This window comes from Camelus bactrianus, chromosome 11 (assembly GCF_048773025.1).
Source record: "Camelus bactrianus isolate YW-2024 breed Bactrian camel chromosome 11, ASM4877302v1, whole genome shotgun sequence".
Lineage (NCBI taxonomy): Eukaryota > Metazoa > Chordata > Mammalia > Artiodactyla > Camelidae > Camelus > Camelus bactrianus.
Window position 1 is genome coordinate 56,243,118 of NC_133549.1, and position 15,155 is coordinate 56,258,272.

Below are 15,155 nucleotides of genomic sequence, written 5' to 3' on the forward strand. Positions count from 1 at the left end.
GTCTCATTCTATTGTATTTATTTGTTTAATTATGTGTGTGGATTTTGTTGTTGTTTTGTTTCAGGGTATGAAGAGTAGGTCTTGATAAATTTCTAAATTTTTTTCATGGTTATCAATTGCAGATATAATTATGATTATTTATATTTTCTTAAAAAGTACGTATTTTATCCATACTATCAAAGTTATTTACATATTGCCATTTAATTATCTTGGTGTTTATTGTTATTTCTTCTTTTTCCTTTCAGGTTTTGGGCTTTTTATACCTTTGGATAGGTAAGTCAGTGATATGTATATTTTAGTGGTTCATTAAAAAGAGTAGCTTTTAAAATTATGTATCTTTTTTTCTGTTTTTTAAATCATCAGTATTTTTATTGCTTTTTTTTTTTCTCTTTCTTGTTGGAATCTGAACTTGCTAAGACATTGGAGAGGTGGAGGCAGGCTATTATTTAGGGATGTCTGGACATTATTGTATAAGAACATTCTAGTATAGAGCCTGCATATAAACAAAAAGAATTTCAGTTTTTTTCTCTCAACACTTGTAGAATCCTGTGTGTATAGATAATGCCTTCAAAATCCTCATGCCTTATAGGCAAACCAGAGACAAAGAAAAAATAATGTGCTGAGATGATTCTGTTCCTATTTTGTGTGACCACCTCGAGCCTTTTAAATCATATATCCTTGACTAAATATATCCACACCTTATAAAAATAAATGATTAAGTATATAGTTTCTTACAGTCAATTCATATCAAAACTGAAATCTTCTATTTTTTTATTCATCTACTTTAATTGAATGTTTAAGGTTTTTTTTCTTTCTTTTTTAACAACATGTTTAAACAGATTTTCTCTCTGTACAGCTTTTGACATGACTCTTGGATTTGGATTATGATGTACTTTGTTTTTATTTCTATATATTCTGTCTTTTGTTTTTACCCCCAATGAGAGAGAGAGATTATTTAAATTTTAAACTTGTTTTCTGTATTAATTTCTAATTGTATTGCTACCTGGACATAAAATGATTCAAAACCTCATCTAACCTTCTCAGTAATAGGACACAGTAATAGGCATATTAACATAATTATATAAGGGAAAGCAGAGGTCAGGTGTACCAATTAGGACTGTCCAGAGCACCAACTAAGCTGTCTTCTTCTCCAGAACTCCTAAAACTCCCACTCCCACCTTGAAGTTCTAAGAGAAAATAAAATTAAAGGAGAAAGTGACAAAGCTGGTAAAAAGGACATTTAATTATAATTAAAGGAAAATTCCATAAATCATAAGCTATCAAAAATACAGCATCAATAGAAGCATAAAAGCTAAGCCATACAAAGAAAAGCACACCATTGTAGAATATTGAATTTACCACACTCAGTGTATTATAGCTGTAGTGGATAAACAATTCAGTAAACATATAAAATATCTATCCCTTAGACCTAGTTGCTTCCCATGACATATAAGGACCTCCATCCTAATCCCTCACACCCATGCCCACCTCACTGCATCCTTCATCTCTACCTGATGTCATAGGCATACCAAACACTGAGTTTCTTGAATAATGCAGCATTGCTTCTAACTTGCTCTTATACCATTCTGCCTTGACATATGTTTTTCTTTCCCTTTGGATGAGTTATTGTCTCCTTCTTCCACTGGGGCTAATTCTACAACCCAGATTATGCCATGATTTGGGAGGTTGTACTTTGGAGTAAGAAAGCACGGGTTGTAGGGTCACACTTGGTTAAGATCCCATTTACAGTATAACACTGGAAATGATATTTAACCTCCTGTGTTTCAGTGTCCTCGTTTGTATACTGGGAATAATATAACCTAACTCATAAGAGTTATGGTGAGAATTAAATAATTCTCTGCACAAAGAAAACATGCATTGAAGTTATTAAAATGTTAGACTATTAAAATGTTGTTTTTAAGGCAGCAGAAAACACCTTAGAAAGACCTGTTAAATTGCACAAACAGGTAACAGAAAATATTTCACATTTCACTAATACATCTAAATCAGTAATCCCTTTCTGACTAATTAAAGGTTAGAAAAGATCGTATATCTTCTAAATGAATAAATGCCTCTAAATAAATAGTTTTTAGGTAAACACATTTCTTCTATTCTTCATATAGAAACCTAAATTTGCAATTCAAAGAAGTCAATAGAACTATAATTTGGAGGAATAAACAATTGCCTTACTTAACATGAGACAGTACTCTAGATAATACACAGATCTCAAAAGAAAGCCAGTAAAATGAACTCCACGTCAAGCCTACATTCAATGTTCATTCACAGCTCTAAGGGGGAGATTATAATGTTCAGGTTGTAGATCTTGCTCTATAAAGTTAAGGAAAGCAATCCTCTGAGGCATCCAGGTGAACCTATGCTTCAGTAGTCTCCAACAGTTTATACATGTGAAGACCAAGGTCCTATCCTGCTCTCATTTCCTTATCTAACCGGGAAAGTCAAAATTTACTCATGGGTTTATTACATTTAAGTAATTTGGGGACAATGAGAAATTCCATTACCCTTTATATTACTTTACTTTACTTTACATTAGGAATATAATTCAATGATTATAATTAGGAATTATATGTATATAATTAGGAATTATATGTATATATAATTAGGAATATGTAATTAGGAATTATATATATATATATATATATATATATATAATTAGGAATCATGTATGTATGCATATATATATATATATATATATCCCAAAGAGTTCACATTGAAATGTTATTTGTGTCTGGATAACATTTTATTTTATTTATATTTTTCTTGATGATCTCTATTTTCTGAATGTTCACAGAAAATACATATCATTATAGTAAATTGCTATTTTGATCAAGCAGAAGAAATACCTCTGCTAAGTCTCTGATTTATCTGATTTTATTCCAAGCACCAACGAAAAAACAGACTTTCATTAAACTATTTGCCTAAAATATAAATAAGTTAAATTTCTAAGTCAAAAATACTTGAAAGGGAGTTTTCAAGTTATGTTGTTATTGTTGTTTCTTTGTTTACTTTTTAAAGCAATCTAACAGTCTACTAGACAATAAATCACCATCTGGGAAAAGAATCGTTTAGTTAATCACTATAATAGTGTTCAGCTCTTGGCACAAATAGGTTTTATTTTCATTCATTCATTTTCCTCACTGACAGTTTTTGGGATAAAATAGCTTCAACAAGTAATAGGATGATGATCTGTCCTTTCTCTTATATGTACCAACCCAATTGTTTTCTTCTCTACATCGATCAGGAGCTTATGTTTTATATATATATGTTTTTTTATATATATATGTCTTAATTTTATGTATATAATATATATAAATGAATAAAATAAGCTTAACTTATATTGCTGATCTTTTCATTTCTATCTGTTTATCTAGTCCTTTGCAAGGTATGGAAGTGTATAGGAGATAAAACAAAAGTTATCAAATTTCAAGTATAGAATCATATGGTATTACAGCTGGAAGGAACCTTAGGAATCTGGTTAGCTACAGCCTCATTTTGTATATGAGAATACTGAGGTCCAGAGAGGTGAAATGCTAGTTAGAGTCTACAGGGCTACTTAATGTCTTCCTTACAGGTTTGTTACTATCACCAGTTCTTGCCAGCAGAAAAAGTTATTCATTATGAAATCCATAGACATTATAAAAGTAAAGTAAAATGCTAAGATCTTTTCTAGATGATTTTGGCAATACATATACAGCTGTACACGGTGTCCTTTCAGTAGAGAGAGCTGAGATACTGCCACCACCCAACAGCTGGACATCTCCAGGACTATGATGGGCTCTGACATTCAGCCATAGATCTAACCATTGCATCTTGGGCAATTAGGTAGCACTTTGCAATTGGTTTGATGCTTTCCAAATCATTCACTCATTCATTCATGTTAACTGAACACCTTCCAGGGTAAGGTGTCACATGAAGCCCCAAGGAACTGTCAGAAGGTGAACCACACTGAAGGGTCCCTGCTGCCTTGGATCTTATACCTCTGACTGTGGGGAGAAAACAGCACATAAACCAGGGAACAAATGCACAAGTAATTAAGATAAATAAATGCTATGAAGAAAATGGGTATTATGGTTTTGATGAAAGGGTGAAAGAGGGCCTCTCTGAGGAAGGGAAATTAATCTGAAGCCTTTTATAGGAAAATTAGAATAAAACTAATTTATTTTCTAATCATAATTTTTTAAATGCCATTTTTAATACATTTCAAACTGAAAGCTCAAAAAGTCAAATTTACTATAATATGTGTTCTGCTTTCTACCAAAGAAATGCTTGTTAATATGTACCAACTAATTTTCAATAACCCTGTCACTCAAGTAGCTTTTTCATCTCCAACTAATACATAGGACCAGGGATTATCATAAAGATTGAATTGTTTGGTGAAAACTAAACATGTTTTCTCTTTGAAAGCTTTTCTCGAGGAGTTTCACTGGAACAATTGTTCCAAGAGTGAACGTGAATATTAACATTGAAACTATGAACAGCTCTCTGCTGCCTCTATTATTCTGTTTCCCAGGGTAAATGGTTGCCCCTGTCCCCACTCAAAATACAAAAAAAAAAAAAAAAAAAAAAAAAGGAGGAGAAGGGGGAGGGGAGAAGGAGGAGAAGGAGAAGAAGAAGAAAAAAGATAATCTATTTTATTAGAAATCTCAAGAAAGTGACTTTAGATCTGTTAGGGCTACTGCTTTATCTCCTGGAAAATGGAATAAATGAAAATTTCAAGAAAAGATATTTACAAACTTATCAATAATTCTCAATCTGATGCCGTTTTAACCATTTTTCAGAAAGCCTGGAGTTGATCCACATTATGGCAACTCTTAAACAGCATTAATAAATGTCATTCACAAGAACGATATATAGTTGCATTAAATCCTCATCCAGACAAACTGACAGAACTCTAGCCTAAAGCACAATCCTATTTGCAACTGATCTTCTGTATTTAACATCAATAAAGCAGTATCTTATAGTAAGTGAAATTGCTGATTCATCCAGAGGCTCATGCAATAATAAAGCTGTTTATATACTGATTAACACACTAATGAATGACATCTCCATTTCTAAGCATCTATTTGATACCTGAAATGTTTGTCTTACCTCCTAAGCCCTAAACTCTATCAGTAAGCACAAGCTCATTTAACTATGTTCCTTGCTACTCTTATTAGAGGAGGTACAAACAATTCTTAGGCGATTAACTAGCAAGCAGAAGGCACTCTTCACCCAAACGTACTGTGGTAATAAAGCCCTTAGGGTGAAAGCAATTAGAAAAATTGTAACTTTCTCATAAAATAGTAAACTGAGTGAAATTTCGATGAAAGGAGTAGAGTGTGTACCTCTGTTTCTGCTAGTAAGACATTGAGATAAAATAGGATTCATAGTTTATTTGTTTATATTTTTTAAAATCTAAGAATAAATTCAGGAAAGCAAAGAAATAAGACAGCAGATGCTCTGGATGCTAAGTGGAAAATTCCACTGAGATTTGGATTATGCATTTGCATCTTACCTTTATCAAAAGTATCAAAGGCTCCTTCAGTGATGGGCAGGCCATTAAAAACTTTGATGCATGGCCTCCATTAAAATGGGATTAGTGTCTCTTGCAAAGAAATTCAGAGGATTGTAGCAGTGAAGAGGAGGAAAAAGAGAAGTAATTCGATTTTTAAATCTCATCCAAATATGGAGATAACATCAGAAAACCTGCATAGAGATGTTACAAAATTGCTTTCACAGTACATGAAAATCATGGTCACTGCTAGTCTATCATAATATTCTTTAAGGGATTTTTGATCCAGGTACTTTAGATTTCAGCTCTTAGCTGATAACAGCCTGCAAAACATCATCATGAATTAAACATGGAAGGAGCACACAACCTAGAGTAATACAAGGGGAAGTTGATCAAGTTTAGTTTCATACGTGTGCAGTTAAAAATGAAATGCATCAGAAAATATTTTTAGAGCCAAAGAAAGTAGCCTTACAAAAGAGTAAACAAAAAAAGAATAAACTAAATTATAAATGTACCTTCTGCAATAGATTTTCTAACTTAGTATTAGAAATATAAAAAACACCTCCAGAGACAGTGCCTTAATCATTTCTCAGAAGGCATGTGCATACCTACTATGTGCCCAGTACATACTAGTTGCTGGGGAATAAGAATATGAAGTCAAAGCTGTTCTCGCCTTCATGGAATTTATATTCTAGATTGGGGGTGTGGGAGCGAAGCAGATGACAGATAAGTAAATAGTGACAAATAAAGATGAAGCTCCTACCCTCTGGGGGTTCACAATCAAGTTGGGGGAAAAGATATAAAAATAAATAGTCACACCAATATAAGAAGAAGCAGAAAAAACACTTCAGATATGGATGGTTAACCTCTGTCATTTATCACCCTGTCCTCATTTGATGAACAGTAATTTCTATAAGGGCCGGTCCAGGTCCCAACAAAGTCATATACTATCAGAGATGCCAGTTATGAATGACAGCAGGAGAAATTAAACGAGGATTGTGAAACACTTCGCCAGTTGGGTTACTCTAGAAATCTCCCTAGCCATGATTAAAGGTCAGAAACAATCTATTTTTATGGCAGTACCTATGTAAATGTAGACATTGCAACATATACAGTAAAACATTGCTGTCTGTGCTATAGGAAATGGCTCTAAGAATGGTTTCCCTAACTCAGGAAGCTTGATTCCTTACCTGGCCAATTATTACTCTCCCATGTTCTTCCCAATTCCTTTGAAGTCTGAAAGTCTCAATGTTCTCCCTCTGGTTTAGAGTTTGAAACCCTGGGTTCATATTCAAATATGTTGCATGGAATTTATGATCTCTTAAACCATTAATCACCCAGTCATCCATAGCTTCTGTGATGGCATGAACAAGGACAGTAGTTTCCAACCATAATATGCAAAATCCCAGAGATTCTTACTAACAACTCAAAGATCATGCAAGGAGGGTAGGGAAAACAGGAGCAACTCATACTTTTACAGGATTTATAGCCTGGTCTTCAGTATAAGACTTCCTGCATTGAAAAAACCTTAAAAGCCACTGATGTAGATACCATGAAACAATCTATGTAGAAAATGCACAACACAGTATCAGTAACAGCAGACACTTCATGTTAAAAAAATCTTATTTTCAAAAGCAGATTCTGGCACTCTCCTCTACATAGTGAAGCATCCTAAACAAAGGTGTGTTTGGAGGTTGTTGGCTTTTACTAGACAGTCAGCTTCCTAGGTTGGAAGTGTTTCTGCTCCTGCATTCTGACATCTATCAGGTTGAATTTGTCCCTTTTGTAGCCCTTTCTGTTGTCCATAATGTTTGGTAAAGAGATCATTTTGGTGTCATAGTCATACATCTCACTCTCCTTCAGAACCATTCCAGGTAGCAAACAATAATCTGTAGGGCTGGGAAGAGAAAGGAAGGTGGTACCAGTTTACCATCTCTTGCCATTCAGGTGTCCTAATAATTTCCTTTGAAGTTTAAGAATTGTTTCACAAGCACTCATTAAGAATTCACTTCGGTATAAAACAAAGAACTGAGGAGATCACCCAGCCAAAACAATCTCGGCCACAAAACAGTCTATGTCTCCTACCTTCCCCTATCCCTGACGGTTTATTTTGTGTTACCCTGTAGTAAATTCCTACGTTTTTTCTCCTTCCTTCTTCTGTTCTCTGATGTTTTTTGTCTTTCTTCTCCATTTGCTCTTTGGTCTACTTTTCTCCTCCATAATTAGGCATATATATGTGGTTAAAGCAGAGCATTATAGTCAGTAAAACATGGATTCATATCTCATCATTTCACAGCTGCGTGATCATAAGGAACTTCTCTGATTTTTAGTCTCTGCCTCCTAAAATGAAGATAACAATACTTATATCATAGGTTCTTGTGGGAATTAAATTATGTTGATTCTTTTTATGTAGCTCACTCTTATTTGAGATATCATAAATAGTTAATAAGTGGTATTTATCATTACCTGTTATTTTCACCATTAAGCTTAAGTTAGTGCTGTTTCCCAAGCAGTCTCCTTTCTTCCCCATATTGTATTATTTGAAACTCCACTGTTTCTCACTACTTTGTATTCTCCAGAGCTAATGATGATAAAGAGAGCGAAGAAGAAGAAAAAGAAAAAGAAGGAAGAAAAGGGGGAGAAAGAGGAAAAAGAAGAGGAGGATGAGGAGAAGGAGGAGAATAAGGAGGAGGAAGAAGAGAAGTTGGTTAGAGTGGTGGTTGTTAAGGTAAGATTTTGTATTCGTTCTGTTCTCACTATAGCATTACTTTTATTTTCACATTTAATACTCAAAAGTTTAGAGAGGTCATTTATTATCATCAAATTATTATCATCATTTCTTCGTTGAAAAATGAGAGGTAAATTAACTTGAAGAAGTTTACATAGCTAGTGTGTTGGTTTGGTTTCTTGAATAATCAGAGGATGGAATCAGATGTTCAAAAGATTTATTGAGGGAAAACGCCTGTGAAGGATGAAGGAGAAGGGAGCAAGATCAGGCAGGAGATCCTTTGAACCAGTACACAGGCACGACCCCTGTGAAAGGAGAAAGTACATGAAGATTGAGTTGAAAGAGTTTCAGACTTCATGGCAGTTCCAAGGAAGTCTTGACCAGGTTGATGGGGTGACACTGTGCCAAACCCATTCATGAGCGTGGTCTAGCTTCAGGCAGTAGTCAGACACCAGAGTCCTTGCCATGCTTGGCCACTGACTGGAAACAGCTTGAGGGGAGCATGGCCTCAGCTGGTGCTTCTGAAGGAAACCCAAGTGGTGCATCGGATGGCCCCCAAAGCTCATAATTAGCAATGCCAGAATTTGAACCTAGAATGTGTGCGCTTAAACCTACACTTACCTACAAAAGATTTCTATCTATGATATCAGCAGTGGCACGATTCAGCTTACTTTTAGAAGGAAGAGATTTTTTTTCTGAATGATGAGGATGGAAATGCTCAGCTTGGAAAATAAACTATTTTATGGCAGTTGATAAGGTATGTGACTGAGCTCTCATATGGAAAAAGAAAAAGCCCAGGATTTTTCCTAAGAAAAAGCACTGGATTTGCAGTAATTTATGAACTCAACTACTATATCATCCAGTGAAAGAGTTTAGAAAACCTACGGCTTTTCTCTGTCTCCCTCCCTTCTATTGTACAGTAAAAACTGAAGAATGTTGCTATCAGTTGGTTAGGTTACTGGACAAAAGCCTCAATGGTGGATTTTTAAAAAGATTATTAAAGAAGAGATGTGGGCATAGTCTCTTTTCAAATGTACTTTCTCCCTAGAAGCTAATTAAATGAGAGCAGTTCTGGAGTTTTCTCCCTTTTGGAGGTCCTTCTCACTTTTTTTTTTTAAACTCGGAGTCGACAAGTATGGTTTCATGGATAAGATAATGAGACTTAAGATCTGATGAAATCGAGGAAAATACTAAGAGCATGTTCAGATTAGAAGAAATGGGAAAATAAAGTAGATTATTTAGTAGAAATTTGTTGAGGGGCTCGTTTTTACTGGCAGAAATAATTAGTAGATTTAAGTAATTCCAGAGGAGAAGTGAATATCAAGATCAAATATCAAGTAGACTCCTACTGAGGCATAACATTTCAGAGATGGCAATGAATTTATTCTGAAGCTATGCTAGCTACAAACGAACAGCACTTTGCTACAAGAAAAAGTGATATCCCTAGACAGGGTCCCCAGATAATTCAACACTGAAGTATCAGGAATGTAGAGGGGCAAAGAAGAGATGGAAAGAGTGGAGGTTTCATGTAAAATACGAACAGTAAGAGAAAGACAGCATCCTCAGGAAGTCTAATGATTAGCAGAGCCTCTATATCAAATGTTAAAATCTTGCAAAAATACAGTACATTTTATTTGCCACTTATAGAAAGGAAACAAATGGTATTCGGCATGGATTCCCCATTTTCAGGATATGAGAATGATTTTGTTGCAACTAAATTCATAATGAGAGATTAACATCATGTGAGTTTAAAGTCGCAGATTCTACACTTTCGAAAACTGGCTCAGATTGAACCAAACATTGACAAAGCTGTTTTGTTTTTTGTCCTTTGCTCTACCTTGTTTCTTTTATGTTTAATTTTCTCCCAGATAAATCTCTCTTTTGATCTATGGTTCATGCAATGACATTTCTCAAGATTAAAATGTTTGTTGTATTACGAGACTACTGCTTTTGTTGGAGGAACACTGTTCAATTAGGCAACTGGTATTAAGATTGTTGGTTGCTGCAGCAGGAGTAATTGGTGCTCCAAGTCTTATATGTATATTCTGTTTATCTTCTGGGAAAAATAAGGAGAGTTAGAATTGGGTGAATCCAATTTAAGAGGTGTTTGCTGGTGTTAAAGGAACAACTTTTAACTTCATGGAATGACAGCTCAGACTATAGCTAGTGAAGAAGCAAACCAGATATCCAGCTAATCACTGCTGCCTAGGACTGTGTCAACTAGGAAAAAATGGAGAAAGGGTGTTGGTTTCATACTGAATTAGAGATTCTAATTTTTATGTACTAACAAAATGATAGGAGAGTCCTTACATTATGAATTTAATTTCTGTAAGGAAATAGGTATTGAGTTAATAATGGGAGTCATACTGTGCAAACTTAAGGTATGCTATATCATATAAATTATATATCATAAAATGATTATTGATCATATATCATAATACATAAATCACTTATCATCAAATGGTTAGGAACATGGGCTCCAAAAAAAAAAAAAAGTAAGAAACAGATCTAGGTTGAAATCATAGATTCAATATTTTTCTGTCAGCCTTCTAGATTGACAACTTAAACTTTCTGAGTCTTAATCTACCTACTTTAATACTGGAATAATGAAACTGCATACATACTTCATAGTGTGTGATGATTAGTTTTATGTGTCAACTTGGCTAGGCCATAGTACCCAGATATTTGGTTTAACATTTTAGATTTTTCTGTGACGGTACTTTTTAGATAATTAACATTTAAATCAGTAGACCTTGTGCAAAGCAGAGTACACTCCATAATGTGGGTGGGCCTCACTGAATCAGTTGAAAGCCTTAATAGAAAAAGACTGACTTACCAGGAAGAGGAGGGAATTTTTCCAGGAAACTGTCTTTGGACTCAACTACAACTCTTCCCTGGGTCTCTAGGCTGCCAGTTTACCTTGCAGATTCTTAACTTTCCAAGCCTCCACGATACTGTGAGCCAATTCCGTAAAGTAAATTTCTTCCTCTTTCTCAATCTCTCTCTCATTCTCTCTCTCTCTGTCTTTCTCTCTCTCTCAAGAGATTTTATATATATATATATATATATATAAACATTGGTTCTGTTTCTCTGGAGAACCCTGACTAATACATAGTGTTACTGTAAGGATTTAATAAAATAATGCACAAAAGTGGCTAACACATAGTAAGTGATCAATAAGTAGACCAATATCTACCCTTTTAGTTATAATTTGTATTTAGACTCTACTGTTTTCTGATGCATGTAGAATATATATGATACTTTGGTAAGCTGGCTTGGAGGTGGGATTGGGAAAGTGAAGAACCTTCAGACTTAACTGAGCTCTTACTCTGTGCCACCCTCTGTACTGAGCACTATCATCTAGACTCTGAATTGTATTCTTCTCTGTACACTATGGCAGACACCATTATTTTACAGAGAAGGAGGCTGATGCCCAGAAAGACCAAGCATCGTTTTCAGGGTCAGCAGAGGAAACTACTAATAAATCCTGCCTAATAACTCCAGTCAGTCTGAACGCAGGACCTGCACTCTTTAATTTTACACTATGTTTTTTCAAAATAAAAATAGTTGAACAAAATTCAAGTGAAAAATAAGAAATAGATTAACTTCTTGCTTTCATTGTGATATGGCCTTAAGTTTAGTCTCAAAAAGACTTCAGGAACATCAGAGGTATTCACAAAAGCAGTGAGGGACCAAATTGCCCATCCTTAAAGGCTCTAGTGCAGACAGAGGAGTTAAGCCAGTCACCCCAAAGGTAGGATCAGGACTTCTCTGATGTTCTCCTGACCTCACTCCCTCCCTCACCCTCAGGAAGGAAGAGTCCACTATGAACTGAACCATCCTCCTTGGATTTGGGTTTGTTCAAAGGAGAAAAATAACATATCTATAAATACCCTCTTTTTACTTGTTTCTCTTCAGCTGCAGGAAAATAGAAATTCTCAATTTCACTTCAAGAGGTAGAGGAAAGGGAAGTGAAGAGATTACTGAAAAACGATGAACAGTGAAACCATCCCATGTCTAAATCTGGCAGCTCCTCAGCTTCAATCAATTGTTTTTATGCAAACAAGCAGGGCCAGTTTCCCAAATATTCAAACTTTTCAAGAGAAGCCAGAAATATGAAGTTTTATAAGAAATACCTAAACTTTTAAAAATCAGGAATGAGTAGTAATTTTAAAACACTTTGTAGGAGACAAAATGTAGAAAAACATTCTGTAGGAGAAATTTGACACAGAGAAGCCCAATTTATAAATGCTTAATGTAATTAACAATTTAAAAGATGAGAAAAAAGCACCCTGGTTTCACTTCAAAAACAAATCACAGATTGATTCTCAAAACATATTTGTGTTATGATTTAATGGAGACTGAAGAGAAAAAGATCTATTTATCATCAGCTTTTCTAGTTCCCATCAAAAGTATCTTTCTCTTTTGCAAAGTACCTGTTAGCCTGATCACTACAGCCCTAAAAAGATAAACAACAGATGCAATTATCTGGATAATTCATGGTAAACGAGGCATTTATATGGCATTCAGGGCCCTCCATTGGCATTTTGATGTCAAATTAAGTAAATTAATGTATTGGTAAACCAGGTAAAGACTGTTCACATTTATCAGGCAAAACCATAGAAACAAAATGCAAATACTTCAACTTTTCTTTTTTTTAAAACAAACTTAGCATTTCACTTAATCTTTGAAAGCAACTTTTGATTAGTCAAAGAGTCTGATTGTGAAGACTCAAAGCAAAGCAAAATTCTTTATCCAATTAATTATTATGTAATCCCACAAAAACAGGAGAAATATTTTTCCTTGAATAATATAAAGGTTTGATTTTAATTATATATATGAGAAAATATATAATATGTTTTATATATGAATACTTACACACATATATATACACATATATATATATAAAATCTCATTCCATGCATACTACTATATTAACCAATGACTGCTAACCCTGTGGTGATTTTAGACTTTTAGTTATTATGTTCTACCTGTTCTACTCCAACAAGCACAGAGCTAAGCCTGATCAAATTAAAGGAAGCTGGTCTTTCAAATCAGCATGCTGTTATTCCTTTGCCATCCAATGAGCATTTGAGTGATGTTTTCTTTCCAAAGCAAATAGCAGAAACCCTGATTCATTTCTTTTCAGTATAAGAAGTAAAATAATTCAATGTAAAAAAAATTACATGTTGCCAGAACTCTATTCCTGAGCTAAGCTTCAAGAGGATATTTTTGCCCCATGGCAATACTTATGACATTTGTCCTAAGAAATAATTGTACTCTCCATAAAGACCTGTACTGGAAAATCTGATTTGGGAAAATGTAAGTTGGTTTTTATTTTTCGTTTAGTTTAGTTTAGCTTAGTTTTGTTTTGTTTTAGATAACTTTCAATCGCTGATCTGCCTTGGTTGAAGGATTTACTCATACATCTTATTCTTATTTTTATTGTGCTGAAGTGTGTTAATGATTCATCAGGAATTAGATGAAAATCATGGTAAACATTGGAAAGTCAAACAAGACTTTTTTCAAATGATGTATTTTAGAGATTGATTAACAGATGGACAACCAGAGAATACAAAATGTCACTAGCAAGATGTGATTTTAGTTAGTGCTTTCCTAGGGTATAATAAAAAAAGCATTACTAGAGATTTTTTATAAAGTTTCTAGTGAAATTTAATGAAAAAGCAGGGGGTTGATAGCTAACTCAGAGCTAATAGAAGAGAGGTTTCTCCCCACAATAGAAAACTTTGCTCTATCTGGGTATTTTTCAATAGTTGAGGCCAGCAAGCTCTGTCTGGCTATGAAATGACAACACATGTACTTAAAGTTACATTTAATTGGAGAGCTTTTGTACTTCTCATCACCAAATGACAATTTCAGTTGATTTTTTTTTCCATTGAACTGACTTGTTGTTGGACATAATTGTCTTAAATTGACTGATAATTCAATCTATGCCTATATAACACGAAAATAAGAGATCAACCCAGAGTGGGGAAAAACAGCAATCAAGCAGACTGGGTTCACACAAATTTAGCTGATTGATAGAACTTTACACCTTTTAACCCACCATTTCTGTGTGAGGGATAAACAGCCTCAGCTCAGCAGCAATTCTGTCAAACTCCAAAACCTACACACAGAGAACACCTGGCCTCATCCTCCATCACTGAATTTCAGCCTCTCCATCTCTGCCTTTGGGAAAAAAAATATTATTATATTGGCCTCTTTCATACTAAGCAATGACCTTGGCCAGCCCAAGGCAAAATAATGAAAGTCTGCTTTGGGGGTTGCTCCCCCTAATCAAAGGCTTTTTGCTTTTTAGTAAAATTTCTACCATTCTCACAGCCTCTCAGCTTTCTCTGGATAATCTGTGAATATCTGTGCCACACCATACTCAAGCCTGTCTCTCCCAAGAGCACTTAACTTCCCAAGTTCTCCTCAGTGTTTCAATCTTAGTGCTTGACTGATGGCTTTTGATGATGTGGTAAACTACCTGAGAATTAAGAAGCTAAAGGCTGTTAGTGGATTACATTCCATGTAACCTTACGAGATTTTGGCCCAGAAAAGTGACCAGTGAGGAGATTCTCAGAAGTCCTGTTAAGGTGAAGGAGGCAAAGAATTTGGAAAATCCTGGGTTCTGTCAGAGTTTCTGAAATGGCAGGCTGTAGGGTGTTAGCACATGTGAGGCCGATTCTGAAGACTTTGCCTACTTAAGCTAAGATTTAGCTTAAGAAGTTACAAATGTTACTCCAAGGATAGAATTCTGTGGGGTTTTTTGTTTTTTGTTTTTTTTCAAATTGAAGAGGCTGTCGGCAGCCTTAAGTGAGTAGGCCCTGGGGCCCACCCTTAAGTGAATAGGCCATGGGCCCAGGCCAAAGTTCATAAAGCTTGTACCTGGTAAGAAGTAAATGTACATATGAG

The 15,155-nt window shown here is 34.8% G+C and overlaps 1 long non-coding RNA gene across 1 annotated transcript in view; it reads left to right on the top strand.

The window, feature by feature from the left end:
- Positions 1 to 244: 244 nt before the first annotated feature.
- The window catches only part of LOC123617703 (uncharacterized), a 200,542-nt gene continuing 185,631 nt past the window's right edge, over positions 245 to 15,155 (top strand). Inside the window, exons 1-2 of the long non-coding RNA XR_006725912.2 lie at positions 245 to 273; positions 8,089 to 8,237. This is a non-coding gene — a long non-coding RNA (uncharacterized LOC123617703). The remainder of the gene's footprint in view (positions 274 to 8,088; positions 8,238 to 15,155) is intronic.